The 26,405-nt window shown below is 38.2% G+C and overlaps 1 long non-coding RNA gene across 1 annotated transcript; it reads right to left on the minus strand.

Annotated features, from left to right (window-relative positions):
* Window positions 1-1,544: 1,544 nt before the first annotated feature.
* Window positions 1,545-26,072, minus strand: LOC122430061. Its single transcript, XR_006266219.1, has 3 exons — window positions 25,910-26,072; window positions 17,642-17,651; window positions 1,545-1,556 (listed from the first exon to the last, which is right to left on the minus strand). It is a non-coding gene; the product is annotated as an uncharacterized LOC122430061 (long non-coding RNA).
* Window positions 26,073-26,405: the final 333 nt, after the last annotated feature.

A 26,405-nucleotide genomic window follows, 5' to 3' on the forward strand; every position in this document is an offset into this window, starting at 1 on the left:
GGGAATAAGAACTATCATCCTGACAATACTGAGTTTTCCTATTCATTAATTTAGGTCTTTTTTGATTTATTTTATCAGTGTTTTATAGCTTTTCTCATCTAGATCTTATATATATATATATTGTTAGACTTGTACCTGAGTATTTTATTTTGAAGATTGCAAATGTCAATGATATTGTGCTTTTAATTTCAAATTCTACTTGTTCATTGCTGGTATAGAGGAAAGAAATTTACTTTTGTATATCAACCTTATATTGCAACTTTGTTAAAATTACATCTTTTTTTTTTTTTCAAATGTCCAAATATCAACAAAAGATCACAGGTACACAAAGAAACTGGGGAAATGCCCCAATCAAAGTAACAAAATAGATGTCCAGAAACTGACCATAAGGAAACAGAAGTCTATGAATACTTTACAGTGAATTCAATTAAGTATCTTAAATGTGTTCAATATGTTAAATAGAATATAGACAACTAAATAAAATCAGGATAGCAGTGTGTAAAAAATGGAAATATCAGGAGAGATATTTTACATAAAAGCCATAAAAAAGAACCAAATAAAAATTCCAGAGCTAAGGAATACAATAATTTAATTGGCATGCTCACTAGAGAAATTCAGCAAGATTTTATCAAGCAGAAGATAGAATGAATGAGCTTAAAAATAGATCGCTTGAAATTAATGAATCAGAGATGCTAAAAGAAAATAAATGAAGTCAAGAGAGCATAAGCACTATGAGATATCATCAGGGAAACCAATATATGCATTATACAAGTCTCAGGAGAAGAAAATTAGCAAGGAGCTGAAAGTCCATTTGAATATATAATGATCAAAAACTTTACAAATTTGAGGAAGGAAGGATGAAAATTCAAAAAGCTTTATGAATTTCCACTAATATAAATCTAAATAGACTCACACAAACACATTATAATCAAACTAACAAATCACAGACAAATAGATAGTATTGAAAACAGCAAGAGAAAAATGATTAATTACATACAAAGAGCATCTATAAGGTTATCAAAGCAGAAACTACAGAACAGAAGGGTATGCATTGACATATTCAAAATGCTGAAAGAAAAAACAAAAACAAAAATTCCAACCAAGAATACTGTACCTAGCAAATTGTTCTTCAAATATGAAGGATATTTGCATTTCCCTGGTGATTTGTGATGTTGAGCCATTTTTCTATAACTGTTGTCTATGTGTATGTCTTGTTTGGAGAAATGTCTGTTTAGGTCCCTTGTGCATTATTAAATCGGGTTATTTATTTGTGTTATTGAGTTGTAAGCATTGCTTATATATTTGGATGGTAATATCTTATCAAATGAGGTGCTGTGTTTAGTTGCTCAGTCATGCCCTACTCTTTGTGACCCTATGGACTGTAACCCACCAGGCTCCTCTGTCCATGGAATTCTTAAGGAAAGAATACTAGAGGGGGTTGCCATGCCCTCCCCCAGGGAATCTTCTCCACACAAGGATTGAACCTATGTGTCTTATGCCTCCTGCATTGGCAAGCAGGTTCTTTACCACTAGTGCTATCTGGGAAGCCCCTTTTACTGTACAGAAGATTTATAATTTGGTACAATCCCACTTGTTTATTTTGATCTTGTTGCATGTGTTTATGGAGTCATATAAAACATATATCATTGCCAAGACCAATGCCAAGAACCCTTACTCAATGTTTTATTCTTGCAGTTTTACAGTTTCACATCTTATATTTAAGTTGCTAATCCATTTTGAGGTGATTTTTATAAGTGGTGTGAGATAAGGATCCAATTTGGGCTTCTCTGGTAGCTCAGCTGGTAAAGAATCCACCTGCAGTGCAGGAGACCCTCGTTCTATTTCTGGGTTGGGAAGATCCCCTGAAGAAAAAAATGGCTATCCACCCCAGTATTCTGGCCTGGAGAATTCCATGGACTGTATAGTCGGATGGGGTCCCAAAGAGTTGGCCATGACTGAGTGACTTTCACACAAGGATCCAATTTAACTGTTTTGCATGTAGTTTTGCCAACACTGTTTATTGAAAAGACTATTCTTTTCTCATTTTATATTCTTGGCAAGCTTGTTAATGGCTATTATCAGAAAGACAAAAGATAATAAGTGTTAGTGAGGATATACAGAAAAGGAAACCCTTGTACCCTGTTGATAGGAAAGTAAATTGACATAATAATTACAAAAACAGAATGGAAGTTCTTAAAAAATTAAAAATAGAACCTTCTGATCCAGCAATCTGTTTTGGTTTTATATATATACATATATGTGTGTGTGTGTGTGTATAATTTTATTTTATTCTATATATATTTATATTTTAAATGAAATTATTATCTGAAGAGACATTTACACTCCCACATTCATTCCAGCATTATTCACAATAGCTAAGGTATGGAAACAACCTACATACGTATCAATGAACAAATCAATATTGATAAATAAATATATGTTAATGGAGAAACACCTTTAATATATGTTGATGGAGGTTATATTTACATTATGTATATATATATATGTACATACATATATATATATATATACATATTCAGATAAATGCCATTCAGTCATAAAAGGAAATCTAGCTATTTGTGACAACATAGAAGAACCTGGAAGACATAATGCTAAGTGAAATACATCAAACACAGACAGACAAATACTGCATGATCTTAGTCATATGTGGAAACTAAAATAGTCAACTTTATAGAAGCAGAGACCAAAATTTGCCAGGGTCTAGAGAATGGAGGAAATAAGATATAGATCAAAGGGTATAAAGTTTCAGTTATGCAGAATGAATAAGTTCTGAGCATCTAATGTAAAGCAATGTAACTATGATTAACAATATCTTATTTTATACTTCACCAAATTGTTTTGTCCAAAGTTTTCACTTTCATCTCAGGTTCAAAGGATTTGTTAATAAAATAAGCCACTCATTCTATACAAATAAGTAATACCAATATTTATTAGAGAATTATCTAGCAGGAGACCCTGGCTCAATTCCTGGGTCAGGAAGATCAGCTGGAGAAGGGATAGGCTACCCGCTCCAGTATTCTCAGGCTTCCCTTGTGGTAAATAATCAGCTGGTAAAGAATCTGCCCACAATGCGGGAGACCTGGATTCAATCCCTGGGTTGGAAAGATCCCCTGGAGAAGGGAAAGGTTACCCACTCCAGTATTCTGGCCTGGAGAATTCCATGAACTGTATTATCAGTCCATGGGGTCACAAAGAGTCTGAAATAACTGAGTGAATTTAACTTTCACTTTCACTTTATTTAGCCTAGTTTCAATATACTAACGCTAAAAGAAAAAAGAAGCAGAAACAGAAAAGGATTCATTACCAAACTGGGTTTTGACAAACATCCAGACTCAAATAGTGCTGGGAAGTCCCAGATCACAGCACATCTGGAGTCCCAGTTGGGAATATATCCCAGACATCACATGTGCTCTGTGGGTGAGACTTCAAAGATCACAGAACTCAATATAATCCCAGGATGCAAATTGATATCATCATCAATCTGTGAGCAAATTGCAGCTCTGGTTTCATGGTAATGCTGTTTGCTTTGTCACATAAAATTTGAAATGTTATTAAGCCTGGGGCTTGGGTGGCCAGGCCCCCTACAGGGACTCAACAATCTCAAAATTCCTCCTATCTTATCTAAGTTCAGTCACTCAGTCCTGTCCCACTCTTTGTGACCCCATAGACTGCAGCAGGGCAGACTTCACTGTCCATCACCAACTCTCGGAGTTTGCTCAAACTCATGTCCATTGAGTCGGTGATGCCATCCAACCATCTCATCCTCTGTTATCTCCTTCTCCTCCTCCCTTCAATCTTGCCCAGCATCAGGATCTTTTTGTAATGAGTCAGTTCTCTGCCTCAGGTGGACGAAGTATTGGAGTTTCAACTTTAGCATCAGGCCTTCCAATGAATATTCAAGACTGATTTCCTTTAGGATTGACTGGTTGTATCTCCTTGCAGTCCAAGGGACTCACAAGAGTCTTCTCCAACACCACAGTTCAAAAGCATCAATTCTTTGGTGCTCAGCTTTCTTTGTAGTCCAACTCTCACATCCATGTATGACTACTGGAAAAACCATAGTTTTGACTAGAGCGACCTTTGTTGGCAAAATAATGTCTCTGTTTTTTAATATGCTGTCCAGGATGGTCATAGCTTTTCTTCCAAGGAGCAAGCATCTTTTAATTTCATGGCTGTAGTCACTGTCTGCAGTGAATTTAGAGCCCCCAAATACAAAGTCTGTCACTGTTTCCATTATTTCCCCATCTCTGCCATGAAGTGGTGGGACTGGATGCCATGATCTTAGTTTTTTGAATGTTGAGTTTTAAGCCAACTTTTTGACTCCTCTTTCACTTTCATCAAGAGGCTCTTTAGTTCTTCTTCACTTTCTGCCATAAGGGTGGTGTCATCTGCATATCTGAAGTTATTGATATTTCTCCCAGCAATCTTGATTCCAGCTTGTGCTTCATCCAGCCTGACATTTTGCATGATGTGCTCTGCATATGAGTTAAATAAGCAAAGTGACAATATACAGCCTTGATGTACTCCTTTCCTGATTTGAAACCAGTCTGTTGTTCCATGTCCAGTTCTAGCTGTTTCTTCTTGATCTGCATACAGATTTCTCAAGAGACAGATAAGATGCTCTGGTATTCCCATCTCTCAAAGTATTTTCCACAGTTTATTGTGATCCACACAGTCAAAGGCTTTGGCATAGTCAACAAGCAGAGGTAGATGTTTTTCTGGAACTCTCTTGCTTTTTCAGTGATCTAACAACCACAAGTCTTGCACTCACAGCAGGCAGTCACCCACAGTCAGGGAGGTGTCCAGGCACATTAGATACAATGTTCTGCTCTACTTTGTCTCTGAAGCCTAAACAAGACTATTTATTTAATTTCCCTCACACACACACATTCCGACCTGGGGACTCATCTTTTGGTGGCATATATTTTTGTCCTTTTAACCAGTTCATGAGGTTCTCATGGCAAGTATACTTTGGTGGTTTACCACTCCCTCCCCCATTTGATCATGTTTTGTCAGAACTCTCTGCTATGACCCATCCATCTTGGGTGGCCCTGCATGGCATGGCTCATAGTTTCATTGAGTTACAGAAGCCCCTTTGCCTCAACAAGGCAGTGATCCATGAAGAGGAATACGGCATCAGAGGATGAGATGGCTGTATTGCATCACCAATGTAACAGACATGAACTTGGGCAAACTTCAGTAGCTGATGAGGGACAGGGAGGCCTGGCGTGCTGCAGCCCATGGGGTTGCAAAGAGTCATATATGACTGTGTGGCTGAACAACAACACACACACCCTACAATGACAACTATGAAACATGAAGGACATATTTATTAACTTGAATGTGGTGGTTATCTCACAATGTATATGTATGAATTGTACATGCTAAATACATACAGCTTTTATTTGTCAGCTATAATAAAGCTTGAAAAAAAAATTAAGATCATTAATACTTTCCCAGATAAACAAAAGCTGAGGGTATACATCTCCATACAAGAAATGCTAAAGGAATTCCTTCAAGTAGGAACAAAAATAAACTAGATAGCAACATGAAACATATGAAATTGTAAGGTCATCTGGTAAAGATAAATATCTAGACAGGTGAATAATCCTGTAGTATTGTAATGTTGGTAGTTAAATCACTCTTTATTCTGTATATAATATAAAAGATATAAGCACAAAAGTAACCATCAGTGTATGTTAATGCTATACAATATAAATAAATGTAATTTATAAAATCAGTAATTTATAAATAAAGCAGGGGGCAGAGACATAAAAGGGAATACAGTTTTTATGCAATTGAAGTTAAGTTGCTATCAATTTAAAATAGATTGTATAACTTTAAGATATTCTATGTAATCTTCACAGTAAACACAAAGAAAATACAGAACATACAGCAAAGGAAATGGGAAAAGAATCAAAGCATTTAAAAAAATCAATGAGTTGGGAAAAAAATTCAGAAAGAGAGGAAAATGAGGAACAAAAACATTACACAAATAAAACAGAAACAAAATGGGATTAATGTAAATAGATAGACTCCCCCCAATCAAAAGACATAGAGACATAGATTGACTATACTGATTAAAAAAAGAAAAAGAAAAAAAAACCCTAAAACAAAAATCAAGCTCCAACTATATGCTGTCTAATAAAGAGGTTCACTTTAGATCCAAGGGCACACATAGGCTGAGAGAGATATAATGGATAAAGATACGTCATGCAAATGGTGTCCAAAAGATGAGGGATGGCTATATTACATCAGGTCAAATAGACTTTAAGTTGAAAGCTGTCACAAGAGAGAGAAAAGATCAGTTCCTAGGGGTCATCTGTGTTGTAGCTTGTGATAGGATTTCTTTCTTTTTTTAAAGGCTGAATAAAATTACATTGTACATGCATACACATTTTGTTCCCCTATTCACCTATGGATGAATATCTGGTTGGCTTCTGCTCCCTCTTGACTGTTGTGAGCAATGCTGTAATGAACATGAGTGGACCGATATCTCTTAGAAAACTTTTAAATTATTTTGTATATATGTCTAGAAATGGGATTGCTGGATCATGAGGTGATTCTGTCTTATGATTTTGGGAAATATCTGTACTGTTTTCCAAAGTGGCTATAAAATTTTACATTCCCGCTTAAAATACATATGACTTCTAATTTCCCCACCTCTCCTCAACATTTGTCATTTTGTTTATTTTTGGTAGTAGCCATGTTCCCAATGGGTGTGAAGTAATAGCTCACTGAAGTTTGAACTCATTTTATCTAATAATGAGTAATGTTGGGCATCATTTTATATGCTTTTTAGAAAATTGTACACATTCTTTAAGGAAATTCTGTCTATTCAAGCCTTTTGCCTGTTATTTAATCAATTTATTTGGTTTTTGGTTGCGGAGGAGTTATTTATATATTCTACATATCAACTCATCAGAAAAATGATTTTTTAATATTTTCTTTCACACTGTAGCTTGCCTTTTCCTTTCTAGTCTGTTGACTGTTTTCTGTGATTAACAGAAGCTTATATAGTCCTATTTTTGTTTTTTTGCCTTTGCTTTATGTTTTATATTCAAGAAATTGTTGTGAAAATCAATGTCCTAAAGATGTTTACGTACATTTTCTTCTACAACTTTTATAGTTGTAGGCCTTTAACCAATGTTAATTTTTCTCTGGTGTAAGGTGAGATTCCAACTTCATTCTTGTGCATGTTGAATATCCAGCTGCCTAGCAACAGTTTTGCTAGATGAAAAATTTCTAGAGATATGTTGCATAACAATGTGAATATAGTTAATACCACTAACTGTACTGAACTGTACAACTGAAAATGGATAAGATGATAAATTTTATGTTGACAAATTTTATGATGACAAATTTCATCACAATTTGTTGAAAAAAAATTCTAATATAGTTTTTGCTACAACGTTTACTATTCACTTTGGTCTTTCCTAGTGGTTCAGACGATAAAAACACTCCTGGCAATGCAGGAGACCCAGGTTTGATCCCTGGGTTGGGAACATCCTCTGGAGGAGGAAATGGCAGTCCACTCCAGTATTCTTGCCTGGAGAATTCCATGGACAGAGGAGTCTGGCAAGCCCCAGTCCATGGGCTTGCAAAGAGTCGGACATGACTGAGTGACTAACACTTTCACTTTTGCTTCCATGAAGTCATATAATTTGCAGAATGCTGTACCCTACACTGTTAATTCTATAAGACACATAGGGGTCCTTTTCAGAGGATCTGTGAGATCAAAATTATTTTTGAATATACTAAGATGTGATTTGCCTTTTATATTTTTTTATTCTGTTTCATGTAAACAGTGAAGGCCACATAATGAACCACAATTATTTGGAGAGGTTATTAGAATATATTCATTTTTTTCTCAATTATATATTTATACAAAACCAGAATTTCTTCATACACTTTCACTAAACAATATATTTTACTACAATGAATGCAAAGTTGATATGAGATTTCAACATCTCCTATTAAGCTAGACATTAAAGAAATGTCTACAAAAATGTAAAAACATGCTACTTTTACTTTAATAGAACTTGGGGGAGAAATTGCTTTTATTTTTCAAAATAAATGAATAGTTATTTTGCATTAAAAACACATTGCTTATATCACCATATATAGTATTTATTATTGTCATCTAAAATGAATTAATGTTATAAACACTGTGACTACACTTAACAACAGTAAACTGCACATTTAAAAGTGGTTAAGACTGTAAATTTTATTTTGTGTATTTTACCACAGAAAGAAATTAAAAATGAGCTAATAAACATTTTAAAGTGAGTCAGTTTAAATTTCTAGTAGCATTATTGTTGTTCAGTCCCTAAATTGTGTCCAACTCTTTGTGACACTATGGACTATAGCAGCCAGGCTGCTCTGTTCTACAATATCTCCCAGAGTTTGTTCAAGTGCATGGCCACTGAGCTGGTGATGCTATCTAACCATCTGATCCTCTGCTATCCCCTTCTCCTTTTGCCTTCAATCTTTCTCAGCCCCAGGATCTTTTCCAATGAGTCAGTTCTTTGCATCAGATGGCCAAAGTAATAGAGCTTCAACTTCAACATCAGTCTTTCCAATGAATATTCAGGGTTGATTTCCTTTAGGATTTAGGATTGGCTAGTTTGATGTCCTTGCAGTCCAAGAGACTCTCAAGAGTCTTCTTCAGAACCAAATTCAAAAACATCATTCTTCAGCTCTCAGTCTTCTTTATGGTCCAACTCTCACAGCCTTACATGACTACTGGACAAACCATGGCTTTGATTATATGGACTTTTGTCAGCAAAGTGATGTCTCTGCTTATTAACATACTGTCTAGGTTTGTCATAACTTTCCTTCCAAGGAGCAAACATCTTTTCATTTCATGATTACAGTCACTATCCACAGTAATTTTGGATCCCAAGAAAATAATATCTATCGCTACTTCCACTTTTCTCCCAATTATTTGCCATGACATGATGGAACCAGATGCCGTGACCTTAACTTTTGGAACTTTAAGTTTCAAGCCAGTTTCTTCACTTTTCTCTTTCACCTTCATCAAATGGCTTTTTAGATCCTTTTCACTTTCTGCCATTAGAGTGGTATCATCTGAATGCTTGAGGTTATTGATATTTCTCTGGAAATCTTGGTTCCAGTTTGTGATTCACCCAGCTTGGCAGTTTGCATGACATACTTGGTATATAAGCAGGATGACAATATACAGCCTTTGTACTCTTTTCCCAATTTTGAATCAGTTTCATGTCTGGTTCTAACTGCTTCTTCTTGACCTGCATACAGGTTTCTCAGAAGGCAGGTAAGGTGATCTGGTATTCCCATCTTTTTAAGCCTTTTCCACAGCTTATTGTGATCCAAACAGTCAAAGGCTTTAGTGTAGTCAATGAAGCAGAAGTAAATGCTTTTCTGGAGCCCCTTTGTTTTCTCCATGATTCAACAAATGTTGGCAATTTAATCTCTTGCTTTTCTGTTCTTTGAAACCCTTGCATTTAGCAGCAAAAATATCAATAATAGATATAACCCACATAAGCAGAACACTCCTTGAAGCCCTCAGTGAGTTTTGAGTGGGAATGTGTCTAGAGATCACAAAGTCTGAGAAATGCTTTTCTCAACTCCTGTGCTGTGCTGGCCTATTATTAAATTAGAATTAAAATCTATTGAAAAAATAAAAGAGGCATAATCCATTCAAAAAATTAAAAATAATTGTCTTGAAACAAGTGAAAATTGACTTTTTTTTTTTTTAACTGATCATTTCAGCTTTGTAAACAAAAGATGCAGCAGCTGTGATGGCTGCAGCAACAAGAGCTGGGATATTCAGCGCCCAGAGTGAGTTCATCCATCACTGCACCGCACAACTCAGGTTCTTCTCATGGGTTTATAAAGTGCGATGCCATGGAGTTTTCATGGATGAGACAGAAAGCTCTTCTGCAAAAGAGAGAAAATGGATATTCCCCTAAATAAATGCCACAAATTTCAGTCTCTAAATAAATAATAGTACACGCGGCATGTAATAGACCTGAATTTTTCATCCAGTTTGTCTTTATGCTGTGATCTCAGCAAGCAGCAATTTTCTTTCACAGAGCTTCAAAACAACGTTATTATAGTAAAAGTGGATGACAATGAGACGATGACAGCAGCCTATTTCTTACTGCCTTGGTTAAAAAAAAAAAAAAAAAAAATAGTTGTTAACACTTGTTTTGTTATAGCCACATGTTCCAGAAAACAAACTCACTCAGAAGGACAATGCAGATAGTGGAGTGCAGTTTATTACACCAGCGGGCCCAAGGCAGAATCTCCTCTTAGCCAAGGACCCCGACCAGCATTTGTGAAAATCTTTTATACCCCATGTGTATGTGTCTGAACCCACCACCCCAAATTCCTTGAGACTTACGTAAACTAAGGAAGGGTAAATACAATCACAATAACCCCATAGTTCATGTGTTATGTGTTCAGACAGTTAATTATCAATAAGCCCGCAGTTACATTCCAACCAGTTAATAACTGATAAGCCTGTGGTTACTTTCCGATAGATACTGTCTGGAGGAAGGGGTGATTAGAGTGTGTTTTCTCTCAGGCGATGAGTAACCAGGGTACGATCTTCAAGGTTCTCCTGTCTGGAGGGGGTCTTATCCTTCTGTCGTCGTTTCCATAGGCACTAAACACAGAGTTCAGAGTCCACTGGAGAGGTGGCCGAGCATGATCAGCATGGACAGGCCTAAGGTGGAGTCCAGGCCCTGTGAATTCCTTTTTCAGCTTGTCGTTTTGCTTACTAGTTGTACCTATATTAGTTCAGTGCATAAAAAGAAACATTTCTTTCTTTTTTTTTTTTTTTTGGCACTAGCCAAAAATATTACTGCTATAGAGTTTAGGGGAAAAAAAAAATTATTATTTTAAAAAGGGAATGCAAAATTGAATGATAGCGTGTTCAGATAAGCTCTCCACGGACAGTAGAGTTCACAGACTGTTTGTTGCATGAGGCCCATGAGGTCTTGTTCTGCTGTTTCTCTGCCCCTAACTCCTTCTCCCAGATTCATCTGTCCTCTACTCACAGAATATGTGTTACCTTCCAGCTGTGCGATTGCCACGCAGAGCAGTGCTCTTAGAAGACATAGGTCAGACTTCTCATTAAAGGCCTCACAGTAAGTATATTCGACTTTGGGGCAGAGGCCATATTTACAGCAACTGCGCAGCTCTGTCATTGTCCTGTAAAGACAGCCCTGTGGTAATGTGTATGTTTCCACGTTATTATCTCAATTCATCCCCACCTCTTCTTCCCCAGCTGTGTCCACAAGTCTGTTCTCTATGTCTGTGTCTCCACTGCTGGCCTGCAAATAGTTTCATCACCACCATAAAATAGATCACCAATGGGGATCTGCTATATAACACAAGAAGCTCAAACCAGCGCTCTGTGACGACCTAGAGGGGTGGGATGGGGTGGGAGGTGGTGAGAAGGTAACGGGCAGGAAGGCCAGGTGTCTCCAGATGGAGGAAATAGGCTGCAAGGGTCAGACATTTTTCTCTCTCTTAAGCAGCAGGAGAAAACAAATGCGATATATATATATTTTTTTTTTCTTCTCTATACAAATTTAAAAGGTTTCTCTTAAAATACTGTGTTGCCATAATGACACCTGGTTTCACCTGAAGCTAACTATTCTCAAACCTTGAGTTAACCAATGCATTTTTCTTATGGAAATGTTTGTCTTAAGCTATGTTAATGTGGTATGCATTTACCCCAGACTCTGTCTTCAAGTCATTCAGCCTAAGGGCTCAGAACCTTCTTGACAAACCAGTATGTTATACTCAGATATTGTTCCCCTAATCTATGTAAATGAAACTATTTGTATGGTAATCTGCCCTTCGACAAGATTCAAGTCAATCATTTCACGGCCTGGGATGAATCATCTGGTGCCAAGATTATCCCAAAATGCATCTTATGAATGAGGGGCCTGGTGCCATTCTGAGTTTTAAGACATTCCTTTCTTTTTATTAACAGACTGCTAGTGACTATATAACATACAGCTGAAGACTAGCAGGGTGGTACTCCTTCTGCCCCCTTCTGATGCCTGTGTCAGAAGCTTTCTCTGTCTTCTTTATACTTTAATAGAACTTTGTTACACAAAAGCTCTGAGTGATCCAGCCTCATCTCTGGCCCCAGAATAAATTCTTCTCCTCCAGAGGCCAAAAATCCCGGTATCTTTTCGTTCAGCAGCAACCTTCCAGTGAGAGGGAGGTTCAAGAGGGAAGGGACATATGTATACCTATGGCTGATTCATGTTGTTGTATGGCAGAAACCAATGCAATCTAGTAAAGCAATTATCCTCCAATTATAACTTTTAAAAAATACTCCAATAAATAACTTTAAAAAATTTAAAAACCAACAATAGCAGCAGTCTTGTGCTCAGTTGCTAAGTTATGTCTGACTCTTAGCAACCCCACGAGCTATAACCCACCAGGGTCCTTTGTCCACTGGATTTCCCAGACAAGAATCCTAGAGCGTGCTGCCATTTCTTTCTCCAAGGGATCTTCCAGACCCAGGAGTCAAACCCTCATTGAACCTGGATATCCTGAATCTCTGGCTTGGCAGGTGAATTCTTTTACCACTGAGCCTCCTAGGAAGCCCCCAAACAGCCACAGGTACCCACAAATTATTGTGTATGGCTGTGTTTCAATAAAATCATATTTACAGAAAGAGGCTGGAGGGGAATAAATATATTTGGCTCATGAGCCATAGTTCAAGGACCCCAGACTTGGACTCTTGCTCCTATTCTGTCCCCATCAGTAAGTTCATGTGTGAAGTAATTAAACCATTGGTGTTTCCATGCCAGAATGTACTTATCCCCAGCAGTGACAGCAACAGACAAGTGTTGACATGAATTGATCACTAGAAATTCATTAAACATATTTGAAATTTTGTTGTTCTTTATCACTATTCTTTAAACTCCCTTAATTGTAACTTTTTTATTTTGGCCCAGAAACATGAACATTTCCAGCTCACATTTTCAGGCTGATCTCAATTTTGCTTAGTTTAACCATGCACCAGCATTGACAACCAAAATTAATGGAGATGACTTTGTAAACCAGTCAGGGTTATAAAGAATTTTTCTCCCATCCTCTATACTTGCTAAAGGTCATATATAGAAAATAGAATTTCCCAAATTCTCAGCCCACCGAAAAGTATACCCTGTAGTCAGTGAGTCTCCCACAGTCATAAACACTGTTCTAGTCTTGCCATTTGGAAATTTACTGCATTTCACAGATCAATGGCTCAGTAAAAGCAGTTTTTATTTTTACCTCCTGTATAAACTCGTGTGAAAATCTTTCCATGTCAGAGAGGCAGTAGGAGGTAGACATTAAAACACTTTTTAATTTTACTGTTAGAAAAATATGCTTCAAAACACTAAACTCAAAATGTTGACAGCTGAAGAACCAGCGGGAGGTAGTCTAAAGCAGGTTACCCCACTGCAATAAATGCTAACACATTAAAACATTATTAATATCAGATTGTTAGAAATCATTAACAGAGCTCCAGCTCTTCTAGCTTACCTAAGTATTTATTTACTTCTTTTCCTATTTCTATCCCTCCTGTTTTTCCCCTTCACCTGCTGTTCTTTTCTACCTCAAACTACAATTCTTACATTATTATCAAGGGTCCTGTTCAAACAAAACCACTCAAGTTTATAAACCACGGGCAGAAATTCAAAGTCCACTGAGGGCTAGAATAGAGGTTTGGTTTTTTAAACTGCTATAGAAATCAGTTTTCTTTTTTCCTCTATTTCTTTTATGTCTTATCCTGAACTGGTCTGTCTCCAATTTATTCAAGCTTTGGTGGTCAAAAGCTTCCAGATTCCCAGTGTTTCTCTTTTATCACATGTAAGCCTATTTTCATGTCTTCCAAGGTCATCAGTAGTTTAGTCCCACCATCATTATCCAGTCATAGGATGTTTTTCCACTTAAATAACGCCAGGAGCCTTAACATCATGGCCTCTAAAGTAATTCCTACTATGTCTTTGCTAGTATTGTGATATTATTCTATCCACCCTCCCGAACCTGGTGGAAATTTCACATCTTGTATTTATTCTTTCTCATATTCTGAAACAAACAAATGGCCAGATATTTCTCCAGTGAGGATGGGTTTATTCAGGATCAGCAGAGAATTACAGTTTGGGTTCTGCAGCTGTGGGGAGCCAAGTGCAAGTCCCCATATGGCAAGGGAGGGAGCTGCTTTTATAGTAGGGAAAGAAAGGTGGGAGGGCTATAATTAAAGATTCCATGGCTTTTCATTGGCTGAGCCCTGGTCAGCAAGGAAAGTAAGTCCTCCTTCTTCCTGATGAATTCTACTGTTATTTCAGGGCTCCAGAACCTCCACTGCTGGATCTATTTAATTGGGGTTTTTGTTTATTAATGTTTTACACTCTCTACCTACTTCTTGATTTCTATCCCTTGTTATCACTCCAGGTGAAAGCCAAAGTTCTCACAAAGACCTACTTATAGTGATCTGATTCCCTGTTCTTCCTTGAGCATACTTCTGCCTCAGCACTTTTACATTTGACAGCCCCTCTGCCTGAAATGTATTTTCCCAGTTATCTGCATGGCTGGTGAATTTCCTTCACTTCCTTCAGATTCCCAGACAGTTCATCTTTCACTGGACATTCCACCTAAATTCCCAGTCAAACCCCAATGTGTCTTGGGCCCCTCTCTTCCTCATTGTCTGTATTTAGCTTTCTTTACTCTTTAGTGTGTCTATGTGTTTATCTTGCTGATTGTCTGTTCATGGCACCATGGGCCACGTAAGAGCAGATTTGTCATCAGCTCTGTTCAATGCTGTATGCTCAGCCCTAGAAGAGCATCTGAGGCAAGGGGCCCCATCGATGTTTGCTGGGTGAGGACATATCATGAGGGTGATTCACTCTCACATCCCATCTTGTGTGCCTGACCCTGTATTTCCCTAAGTGATGCTAGTCTGTCCCATTTAGATTGTCAAGACTTGAGGTCATGGTCTAGGTTTCACCTTTTTATATTCCCCTAACATCTAGAAAGGTGCTGGTAATATGGAAAAATTATATGTATATACACACATACACACACACAAACACACACAGGCATATTGAGTTTTAAGCTTTTGTAAGTGAAAAAAAGAACGTAAATTTTCCAAAAGTAGAGCAAGTTCATTGTTTGGCTGTGAGATGTTCTGGGAAATATATTTCTGGTTGGAAAGAAGATTCTAAGAACCCATTTCAATTTATTACGGTCTCTCCTCAATAGTGATCTATCCCTATTTAAATGCTGAGTTGGGACGTTGTAAAGTGCAAAGAAGACAAAGATAAAGCAGGTCAAGAGAAAACTGAGGAATGGCTGAGGGGAGCTTTGAAAATTCTTTAACAAAATTTCTGTCAATATCCCATCAAGAGTGAATATAATGGAAAAACAAGTGTCGGCATCTGTCTCCTTGGGCTTCCCAGGCAGCGCCAGCTGTAAACAACCAGCCTGCCAAGGCAGGAGACAGAAGACCCCTGGGTCTGGAAGACCCCGTGGGGTAGAGGGTGACCGTCCACTTCAATATTCTTGCCTGGAGAATGCCGTGGACAGAGGAGCCTGGCAGGCAACAGTGCATACTGTCACAAAGCGTGAAGTGACTTAGCACGCATGCATCTATCTCCTCAATCTTGACCTGTTGTGAAGATACTGCAACTCCTGCGGTTGAGTTGAGTCAGAAAATTGGACAATGTTGCCCCTAGGTGGGTTTCCCTGGTGGCTCAGCTGGTAAGGAGTCTGCCTGCAGTGCAGGAGACCTGGGTTCGACCCCTGGGTTGGGAAGATGCCCTGCAGAAGGGAGAGGCTGCCCACTGCAGTATTCTGGCCTGGAGAATTCCAGGACTGTGTGGTCGTACTGTAAGGGAGAGACGAGTGGCAGCAGGGTGTTTGGTGGTACCTGGGTTCCTAGCTCAGCCTGTGGAGGATGCGGCTACTGTCACCGCTGTTGCGATCCTTTCCCCACCAGCCTTGGAGCTCCGAGCACTACCTGGGCCACCAGTGAGGAAATGGGTCTTAGTTTTATTTTTGAGTGGGATCTTGCTTTATTCTGAATTTTAATTTACGTTACTTAGCACAGAACTTTGAGAAATTGGTGTGGCGTAGTCCTTCAACACTTAGGGTAAACTGAGTATTTCTTTACAAAATAATGCATGCCCTTAATGTTTAAAATGCAATTTTATTTTCAAAACACACATTAATGCATGACTTTCAGAAGCAGTTTGTTTCTTCTCCAAGGTTCCTTGCATTATGCCAGATAAATAATAGGCCAGCCGTTAATACTTGCGGGCTGATTGAGTTCATCTAGTTTGCAGAGTGAGGTGTGTCTCGTGTCTTCTTTTGCATCTAGTGCACTGTGAGAACAAAAATGCCCCAGGGAGTGGAACAGGCAACTGAGTGGGTGCTAACTGCGTGTGTCAAGTTCTCGATGATTCATAATGTCTGACTTCAGGAAAGCCACTCTTATCAATGCCTCAGTTTCCTATCTGTCAAATGGGGGTAATAGTACTGATCTAATTCACAGGGGTATTGTGAGGCACTGTGAATCATAGTCAGCAGAATACATTTAGAGTCCTTGGTGGAGGCTACTTTGAGCTGAAGTCTAGGCCTGCCATTGGCTTTTGTCCTCACTAAGCTGTACCAAGCTTAGAAGCACTTATTGACCTCAGCAAATTCTTTGGCCCCACCGCTGGTCAAAGCTGCTCGTTCAGATGTTGACAGTGTTTTCACGACTTTTAGAATCTTAATAGTCCAGACTTACTTCAGACTTACTTAAGTGCATTGCCAGGGGAAGGCACTTAGTATTTTCTATGTCTTTCATCCACAAAGAGAGGCTGTTTGAGATCCAAGATTTCTCTGCAGGTTGGGAGTTGGGGTTTCATTCCCCTTGGGCTTGGAACAGACTGGAACTGTCTCAGGAGCAAAGAACACACAGTGTACTTGATTTATATCATTGTTTATTGCTCCCTGAACTGATCCCAGAAGAGCTGGGTCACTTCACCCGTTTGTAATATCTGTACCCAAGCCTCTGCCTCCTCATAGGAACGAGCTGGCAATCTTCCTCCATCCTCCATCAAAAAAGAGCAACATTAGAAAAAAAAAAAAATTTCTAGAGATAGGTTTAACCCTCAGAATTGGGCACTGATACTCCTGAAAACTTCATCCAATTCACTGTATTCAGCATCTGCCACTTCTCTCTCAGTGTCCAGAATCTGAACTTGGCTTCAACCATTTTTCCCTCTGGTTTGGGAAGCCTTCGCACACTATTTCTATTTGCCCAGGCGTGGACTCAAGAGCCTTACTCTCCATCTCAGTTTAGGGGCTCGGCCAGATCCTCTTCCCAATAACATTTGTTCTCCTCTCCTTCTCCTTGGACCTAGACATAAAACCCACAAAAAGGCACAGTGTCCCGGCCTCTTGCCACAGTCACATTCCAGTTCTGTGTTTTATGGACTCTGCTCCTCTGCCCACTGCGCTGAAAGCATCAGGAGGTTCTGGGGAGTCCTGGACCATGGAGAGAGAACAGCCAGACATCCTGCCAAGTAGCCAGGAGGTGATTCGCCCATGACCCACAGGCCTTCCCACCCCTTTCCACAGGATGGGAGCTGAGAGGAACCTTAAGCTGGGCTTCTTTCAGCCCTAGGTACCATCCTGAGTAGAAAAACAAATCACACTTTGTTGTCAGATTTCTGAATGTAAAAATGGGAAATTGAATTCTCTATGGATATTTTTAGTTTGTGGGAGAGTTTTGGTTGTGTTTCTTGGTTTTATTTCAGCCAAATATGTCTACTTTTTATTTTGGGAAAAGTGATATATATATATATATAATCATATATATATTACATGTATACAATATCTGATATATATAATATTGTTATAATATTTATAAAATTATAATATTATATATTATATATATGCATTATATACATGTATAATATATATAATATTATATGTAATATAATTATAATATATATTATATATAATATTACTGATTATATTATATCTATATTTATATAAACATTCACCTTTCATCTCATTATCTGACTTTTATAAATATTTAAAATTTAAAAATTTTTGTGTTTCACAACTGACATCTGATGCAGATCTCATTCTCTTCCCACTTCCAACCTTCTCTCTTCTCACTTTTCATACTCTTGTATTGGTTCTAATAAACAGTTGCTTTTCAAAAAAAAGAATGAAAATAACTTCATGCCATATTAAATTAAAATAATCTCTTACCAATTTCGGAACCTATAGATGTAACACTTTAGTTGTATGCAAACTTACATTTCATTTGTGTTTCTAATATTTGCTCCTCTTGGGAACAGTATTACCTAGTGGAAGCCCTTAAATTGTACACAGTGACCTCAGTATAGCAATTACAGGAATCTGTGCTTTAAGCATGTACAATAGCTGGTGCAAAAATAAATCAACCCCAATTAGAGCAGTAGTGACTACAGAAGTTAGAAATCTGTAGATCCAAATTTAACAAAGCTCACCTGCTGAGAATATTGAATTGTCTACAGTTTAGCTGTTAAGCTCATTTTGTCTTCATCTGCTGCCTGGTGTATGAGAACCGACCCTCACCTCCTATGCTGAATCAGCTAGAGAGGAAACTGCTGTTTGTCCAAAAGGCCTCCCTGCATAAGGTCTGTGAGAAGGCACTGCTGCTGTGGTGGGATTTGTTTAGGGACAGGGCTCTGAATCTATAAATTATGTATTTGGGCAACAATTAAAATTATGGCACAGAGAAGTAAGATTGGGAACTGTGAAAAAGAAACCCCGAAAAGAAGCTAAAGTGCACGTGGGTAGGTGTGAGTGTGCAAACACACACACACCCCTGCCATTTTTCATCACTTTGAATTGTTCCAATCAGACATTAGTTTTATCTCATCGTCTGACCACCTCAAGGACATTGTTTCCTGTTAGGATTTCTTTCCAATCCCATAACTGAGACTCCATCCCTCTCTATTCCTCTCATACATAAAATGCTTTTGATCACCTTTTTGTCTTCTGCTCTCCTGAAATGTTGGTCACTACAGTTTCAATAATCTTATCCTCCTGCCCTTTCACAGGAAACATCTGGGGAAAATTGTAATCGTGACTCAATCTCAGTCCCTTTCTTTATACCCAAGTGGTTTCCTAAGCTCTGCTGTGTAAAACCAAGTGACCATATAGATCAGAAAAGCAGAATAATGATTTTCACAAAGAGCTGGGACCTCAAATCTCAGTTATTTGTTTTCAGCACCACTTTCTTTCCCCTCAACGACTGTCTCATTTTCAAGCTTATCCTGCCCCACACTCTTATGGTAACTAACTCTATCTCAACTGGAAAACTGACGCAATTACAGGTGAATATTTCCAACTTCCAGTCACTTTTATTTGTCAACATATCCTTATCCATCCATATGCTCCTTTTTTCCCCTAGACTGAGCTGAAGAAGATTACCTCTTTCTACTCAGAGCTGGGCCCCCACTGTCCCTGGGCAGGGAAACTCTGCCTCCACCGAGGTAATCCTTCCCCACATCGAGTATTTCTCCTTCACTCCGGCCCTCCCTGCAGACTCTTCTCCCTCAGCCTTGAGACTCTTTGCTGCTCACCTAAGCATCTCCATCCCATCACAGCAAAGTTTCATAAAGAAATATTACCCACCCACCTCATCCCCACCTTCAGCCTATTTTTCATTCATTCACCCACTGAAATTACCTTATTCTTCCTTCACTTTTCCCTCCATGGGCACTGATTTGGAAGTGAACTTCGCCTTGAGTGGACACGGCAGAAATCTACTCTCTCTTCATCCTGGCTTTGTGTCACTGCTGTGCCCTCAGGTTCTCCTTCTCAGTCTCCCTGGTGGGGCCCTCCTGTGCCGACCTCATCAGACCGGCCTCACCCTCTCTCTCAGCACGTCTTTCCTCAGCTCACTCTTCCTGACATTGCCAGCTGTCCATTCCCTACCTTCATTCTTATCACCTCTTCCATTTCTCCTTCTCAAAGAAAACACTCTTTCTTTCTCTTGGTCTTTCACTGTATAATTACCTTTTCTGTTGTATTGATATTTCCTGCAATGCTATATTAAAGATATTTTGTCATTTCATCAAGTAAATTATAAATGCCCAGATGACAGATACCTGATTGTGTTCATATCTGTAGCCTATAACATTTGGATCTTTGGACTAAGTGCTGCTCAATAAATTGGATTAAATGTAAGTTTCATGTACTCCTTGCCACTTAGCCTACATTTTTTCAAAAGCCAAACCTCAACAGTAATTACATTACACAACATTGATATTCTTAGATACTCTCAAGGAAATTCCCCTGCTATTACCAGGCAGTAAATTTTCCTTCTCACAGAAAGATTTTCTCCTCTACACTCAGGAATTATCCAGCATGCCTGTCTTGAAATGGAAGTTTAATGTCTATAAAATCACTTGCTTAACCATTTTCACTTTTGAAGCCTATCTACATTTCCTGCAAAGAATTTGGGAAGAAATGTATCACATTTTTCTTTGTATTTCAAAAGAGAGGTAGAGACTGTAGCCTGCCAAGCTCTGTCCATGGAATTCTCCAGGCAAGAATACTGGAGTGGAGTGCCATTTCCTTCTAAACACTGCTGATCAATTTTCAGTTTAACTCTTTTTAGCCCTGTGTCTTCAAACAAATTAAATAATGTTTCCAAACTTCATATGCAGCATGGTCACAAAAAATAGCTACTTTTTGACAAAGAATTTGTTATAATTAAATGAGATGATGCTCCTAGAAGTATTTTGAAGATGTAATACACCACTAGGCTATTGATTGTTATTTCTATTTTAAAATTTGCTTCTTTTGTATAGTTTTCCCACTTATCCCTCTAAGCCAACCTATTGGATCCAGTTAGCAATTTTTTGCAACTGCAGTGACTAAGGTCACTGATTTAATTTTCCATACATCAGTTCTGACAATGTTTCTCTATACAGGCAGTTCCATGGATGTTAAGCTGCTTTTCTTTAGAGTTGGCTAAATATCACCCTGTGACAGATTTATTTTCAAGAACCATTTTTGTATCTTCCATACTTTTTTGCATCATCACTGGAAAATACTGTGGGAAACATCCTTGGAAATTTACTAATGACACCTCCCTGACAGGTGCTTAACATAAACCAGCTGATGAAAATACCAGTTAGTGACATATCATGGAAACCTGTTGTTTTATCATAATGGCTTGGGAGCCACAAGTATGTTCATATTTAGTCAAGGTGGACAGATTTCATTACTTAGGCCTCAGATTTTTGGATGATTTCTCTAGTGTCTTTACTCATTGTCCAAAGTTCTAATGTGGAGTTTATCACTTTCATTGCTAATGACTTAATAAAAGCTATAGTAATGGCATTCTGTTATTAATTACTGCCGTTACAAAGACAGCAATAGTACCTCTGGGAATCTTCAAAACACATTCAGTGCAACCTGGGAATAGCCTGTAGATTCAACTATTTAATTTTTGGCAACAATTTAAAGAAATTATCATTCAAGCAAGGTCTTATAAATCCCTCTTGTCTTCCATGTACAAAACATATTTTCTTCAGCATATGCAGAAACACAATTTAATCAAGTAATCTGTGGATACAGCTATCAGAGCTCTTAATACACACACACACACACACACACACACACACACACACATACACAAAATGTTGCTTTTCTTTCCATTACATGTACCTAACTGTTGCATAGTCTAAGAAAAAACTAAATCCTCTTTGGCAATTTGAACAAAGAGGATGCCATGATATCATGATGGATGGATAACTAGACCCAAAGAGCGAAGAGGTCTGTTTTAGATTGGAAAGTTGTTTTTGTTTAGATAGATTTAGGAATCTTAAATATATACTGTTAAATTTCAGAGTTTAGGTGGCAGGATTCATTTCTTTGCTACTCATTTAATAATACCTGTATCCCAAGAAGTTTTATTGAAAAATTAGGTGCTACATCCTGTAGGAATCAGTCATAACTTGTTATGCATTCTCTTCTACCCACAGTAGATACTCCTACAATATCCCCTACATAGCTCCACATTTGTTATTTTATATGTATTCTCTGTTTATGTGACTATGCCTTTAGATATGAACTTTGTGACTGAAAGGTCTTCTTATTCATCTTCAAAACACTTGCACCTGGTATACCATTTGGCATGCAGGATATATGAAAAAAACAAGTGTTAAATGAATAAATTAATAAATTATAGCCTACCATCTAAAATAAAAGTAATATTATTACTCTTGATTGTCACTCATTTATCTTATTTCCCTATTCATTCCACTTACAGTTCTGAGAATATCACTGCAATATTTTATAAACCTAAAAAAAATACATTTAAATATTGATCAGAAACTATCATCATACAGTCATGATAGGTCAAGACTGATCCCGTGGCATGTGAATCTGTAAGAGCTGGCTCTAGATACGGGGAAAGAAGGAAGAGAGAAAAAAGAAAGGCAAGCTCAATTTGTAGCATTTCTGACCTACAATGGCCAATTTCAAACTACCAACATGTCACCAATGTACTATTGGGAAAGAAGGTGAACCTCTGCCTTTTCTTAGTGGTGAATAAGCCTTGACTTCACTGGTTGCTTCTATACCCTGTCTTGTTTTACTCATTTCAACCAGTTTTGCTGAATTGCCTTCTTCTATAAGTTTTCAAAAAGGGCTTCCCAGGTGGTGCTAATGGTAAAGAACATGCCAGCCAATGCAGGAGACATAAGATATGCAAGTTCAATTCCTGGATCCCCTGGAGGAGGAAATGGCAACCCACTCCCTTATTCTTGCCTGTAGAATCCCCATGGACAGAGGAGCCTGGCTGGCTACAGTACACAGGGTTGTAAAGAGTCTGACACAACTGAAGCAGCTGAGCATGAAAGCCCAAATTACCATTCAAAGGCTGAATTCTATGCAGAGAGGTAACAGATCAACATTAGAGCAGTTGCCTGCCATGTTCCTTAAAAATGCTATCTTTAAACACAAATAAAGCCAAATCCAAAAGAAAAATAAAAAATAAAAATCCAAAAACTGTACCATAATCCCAACTTGATGACATTTTTTATACCCTTGGATGCACACTAGCATTAAAGAATGTAAAAGAAACTAATCTTTATTGAATGTTCATACTGTAATATTATTCATCTCATTTAATCTTTACACTGCAGATGAGAAAGATTAAAAAACTGCAAACAACAAAGATGACAAGTCAAACCACCCCCCCCCAAAAAAAAACCCCACAATCTTCAGGATCACCAATAAACCACAAGAAAAATTACCTGTACCTTTTTTTAGGAAGCATATTTTAAAACTCATAAAATTATGCAGTGGATACTTTTGGAGTTTATTTTAATTTGTATTGGGAAAAGCTATATTATAGTTAAAATTTTTATCCTTTTAGGGGGATAAAAGTTTACCATTATCTCTAAAACCAATTCTGTGTTGCTTTTCAACTACTTCCTTCCTCCTTTCTCAATTAAGTTAAGCTTAGTTTGTCTCTGTGGGTAAAGCTCCAGAGCTTTAAACATTTGAGGTGAACCACATGTTTCAATATTTATGTATTTTAGGTATGTTGATTTCTGTCTCACAGTTTTTAGAATCAAATGAGAAAAGACTGCTCAGTAATTCTGTACATATCTTACAGACTGAGGCTTTGAAATAAACCAAAAGTAATGAGAGTTGCTCAATCCATAACCTGGCTGCTGGTGATTTACTGTTTTCTTTTCTTTTTTTTTTTTAACATATGGGCTAAATGGAAAAATTCTAAGATATTTTATTAGTGAAATCATGATAATCATTTATACATAGGGAAGAAAAGATATTTCAAGTAAACATTTGTCAATGTCTTCACTACCCGTGCTCTCAAAAGTAATTTGAAATGCTTGTTTAAAATCTTGAATTATGAGGACCTCCCTGGTGGTCAAGTAGTTAAGACCTCACCTTCCCATGTAGGGGGTATGGGTTTGATCACTCAGGGAGCTAAGATTCCACAAACCTCACAGCTAAAAAAACAAAACATAAAATGGTAATGACAACCCTATATGCAAAACAGAAAAAGAGACACAGAAGTACAGAACAGACTTTTGAACTCTGTGGGAGAAGGTGAGGGTGGGATGTTTCGAAAGAACAGCATGTATGTTATCTATGGTGAAACAGATCACCAGCCCAGGTGGGATGCATGAGACAAGTGCTCGGGCCTGGTGCACTGGGAAGACCCAGAGGAATCGGGGGGAGAGGGAGGTGGGAGGGGGGATCGGGATGGGGAATACGTGTAAATCTATGGCTGATTCATATCAATGTATGACAAAACCCACTGAAAAAATAAATAAATAAATAAAGAAAAAAAAAATAATATTGCAAGAAATTTAATAAAGACTTTAAAAGTGGTCTATATCAAGTATCTTAAAAAATAAAAATAAATAAAATATTGAAATATGTAAAACTTTCAATAGTCAAAATACATACTGATAGCAATGCATTTGTAATTTTGTGTCTGCAAGTTACCTATGGAGTTCAGTAAACAGTCTAATTTTCTTCTAATACTTCAAACTCAGTATATTTTTAGCAGAAATAGGATAATTCATTGATTTCTGGGTATGCATACCCAGTTGAGAAGTCATACCTCTCTGAAAAAGTAGTAAACATACCCAGGTAAACCTTGGGTATGAGGTATCATACTGCATCAAGCTATAGGTAAATCAAAAATAAAACAGTATGATTTTAGTTGGTTTGTACCAGATTACACAAGATAAAAATTGGAAATATCATATTAAAAGAAATAAATAATCAGAATACCCCAAGACCCTTAAGTGCAAGTTTAATAGCCATGTTCATGTTGTAGGATGATGACTTACCAGGGAAAGGTACATATGTGTTTATTGAGGGTCTTTCAGCCCTCTGAAGGTGCCAAGAGTAGTCTGATCCTGTGAGAGGACCCTCAGATGACCAAGATGACACCCTGATCTTAGACTTCCAGGCTCTAGAACTAGAGTAAGAGAGGGGCTTCCCAGGCTGGGAACCCAACAAAAGGAATCCTCACGGAATCTGACCTGGAAGACCAGCAGGATTCGATTATAGGACTTCCACAGGACTGGGGGAAACAGAGACTCCAGTATTGAAGTGCACAAACAAAATATTGTGCACACCAAGACCGAGGGGAAAGGCACAGAGACTGCACAGAAGACTGAACCAAAACTACCTGCTAGTGTTGGAGGGTCTCCTGGTGGAGGTGTGGGATGGCAGGGTCTCATCACAGGGACAGGGGCCCTGGGAGCAGCAGTCTGGGAAGGTTCCCCTAGGCGTAAGCCCTCTTGGAGGTCATCATTAACCATAGTTAATGCCCATAGTCATAGTGCCCATAGACACCAGGGCTAGGTCACCTCAGGCCGAACAACTATCAGGCTGGGATCACAACCCCAATAATCAGCAGATAATTGGATTATAGCTTTACTGAGCAAGGCCCTAACCACCAGAGCAAGACTCAGTTTTTCCCACCACCAGTCCCTACCATGAGAAAGCTTACACAAGCCCCTTAGTCTCCTCCATCAGAGGGCAGACAGAAGAAGAAAGAAGAACCCCAACCCCACAGTGGCTAAAACAAAAACCACATACCAGAAATTTAATCAGGATGAAAAAGCAGAAAGCTCAGCTCTGTCACAGATGAAGGGACAAAATAAAACCTCAGGGGGGAAAAAAAAAAAACTAAAGGAAATGGAGACAGGCAAACTTCCAGAATAAGAATTCAGAATAATGATAGTGAAGATGATCCAGGATCTTCAGAAAACAATGGAGAAGATACAAGAAATGTTTACCAAAGACCTAGAAGAACCAAAGAACAAACAGAGATGAATAATACATTAGAAAGAATCAGTAGCAGAATAACTGAGGCAGAACAGATAAATGACTTGGAGGACAGAAGGGTGGAAATCACTGCTACAGAATAGAATATAGAAAAAAGAATGGAAAAAAAAATGAAGACAGCCTGAGAGACTTCTAGGACATTAAATGCACCAACATTCACATTACAGAGGTCCCAAGGAGAAGAGAGAGAGAAAGGACCTGGGACAATATTTTTAGAGATAATAGCTGAAATCTTCCCTAATGAGGGGCTTCCCTGGTGACCCAGCTGGTAAAGAGTCTGCCTGCAATGTGGGAGACACAGGTTTGATCTCTGGGTTGGGAAGATCTCCTGGAAAAGGGAACAGCTACCCACTCTAGTATTCTGGCCTGGAGAAGTCCATGAACTGTACAGTCCAGGGGTTGTAAATAGCTGGGCATTTGACTGAGTGACTTTCACTTTCTTTGCCTAACAAAGGAAAGGAAACAGAAAACCAAGTCCGGGAAGCACAGAG

This window comes from Cervus canadensis, chromosome 28 (genome assembly GCF_019320065.1).
Source record: "Cervus canadensis isolate Bull #8, Minnesota chromosome 28, ASM1932006v1, whole genome shotgun sequence".
Taxonomy (NCBI): Eukaryota; Metazoa; Chordata; class Mammalia; order Artiodactyla; family Cervidae; genus Cervus; species Cervus canadensis.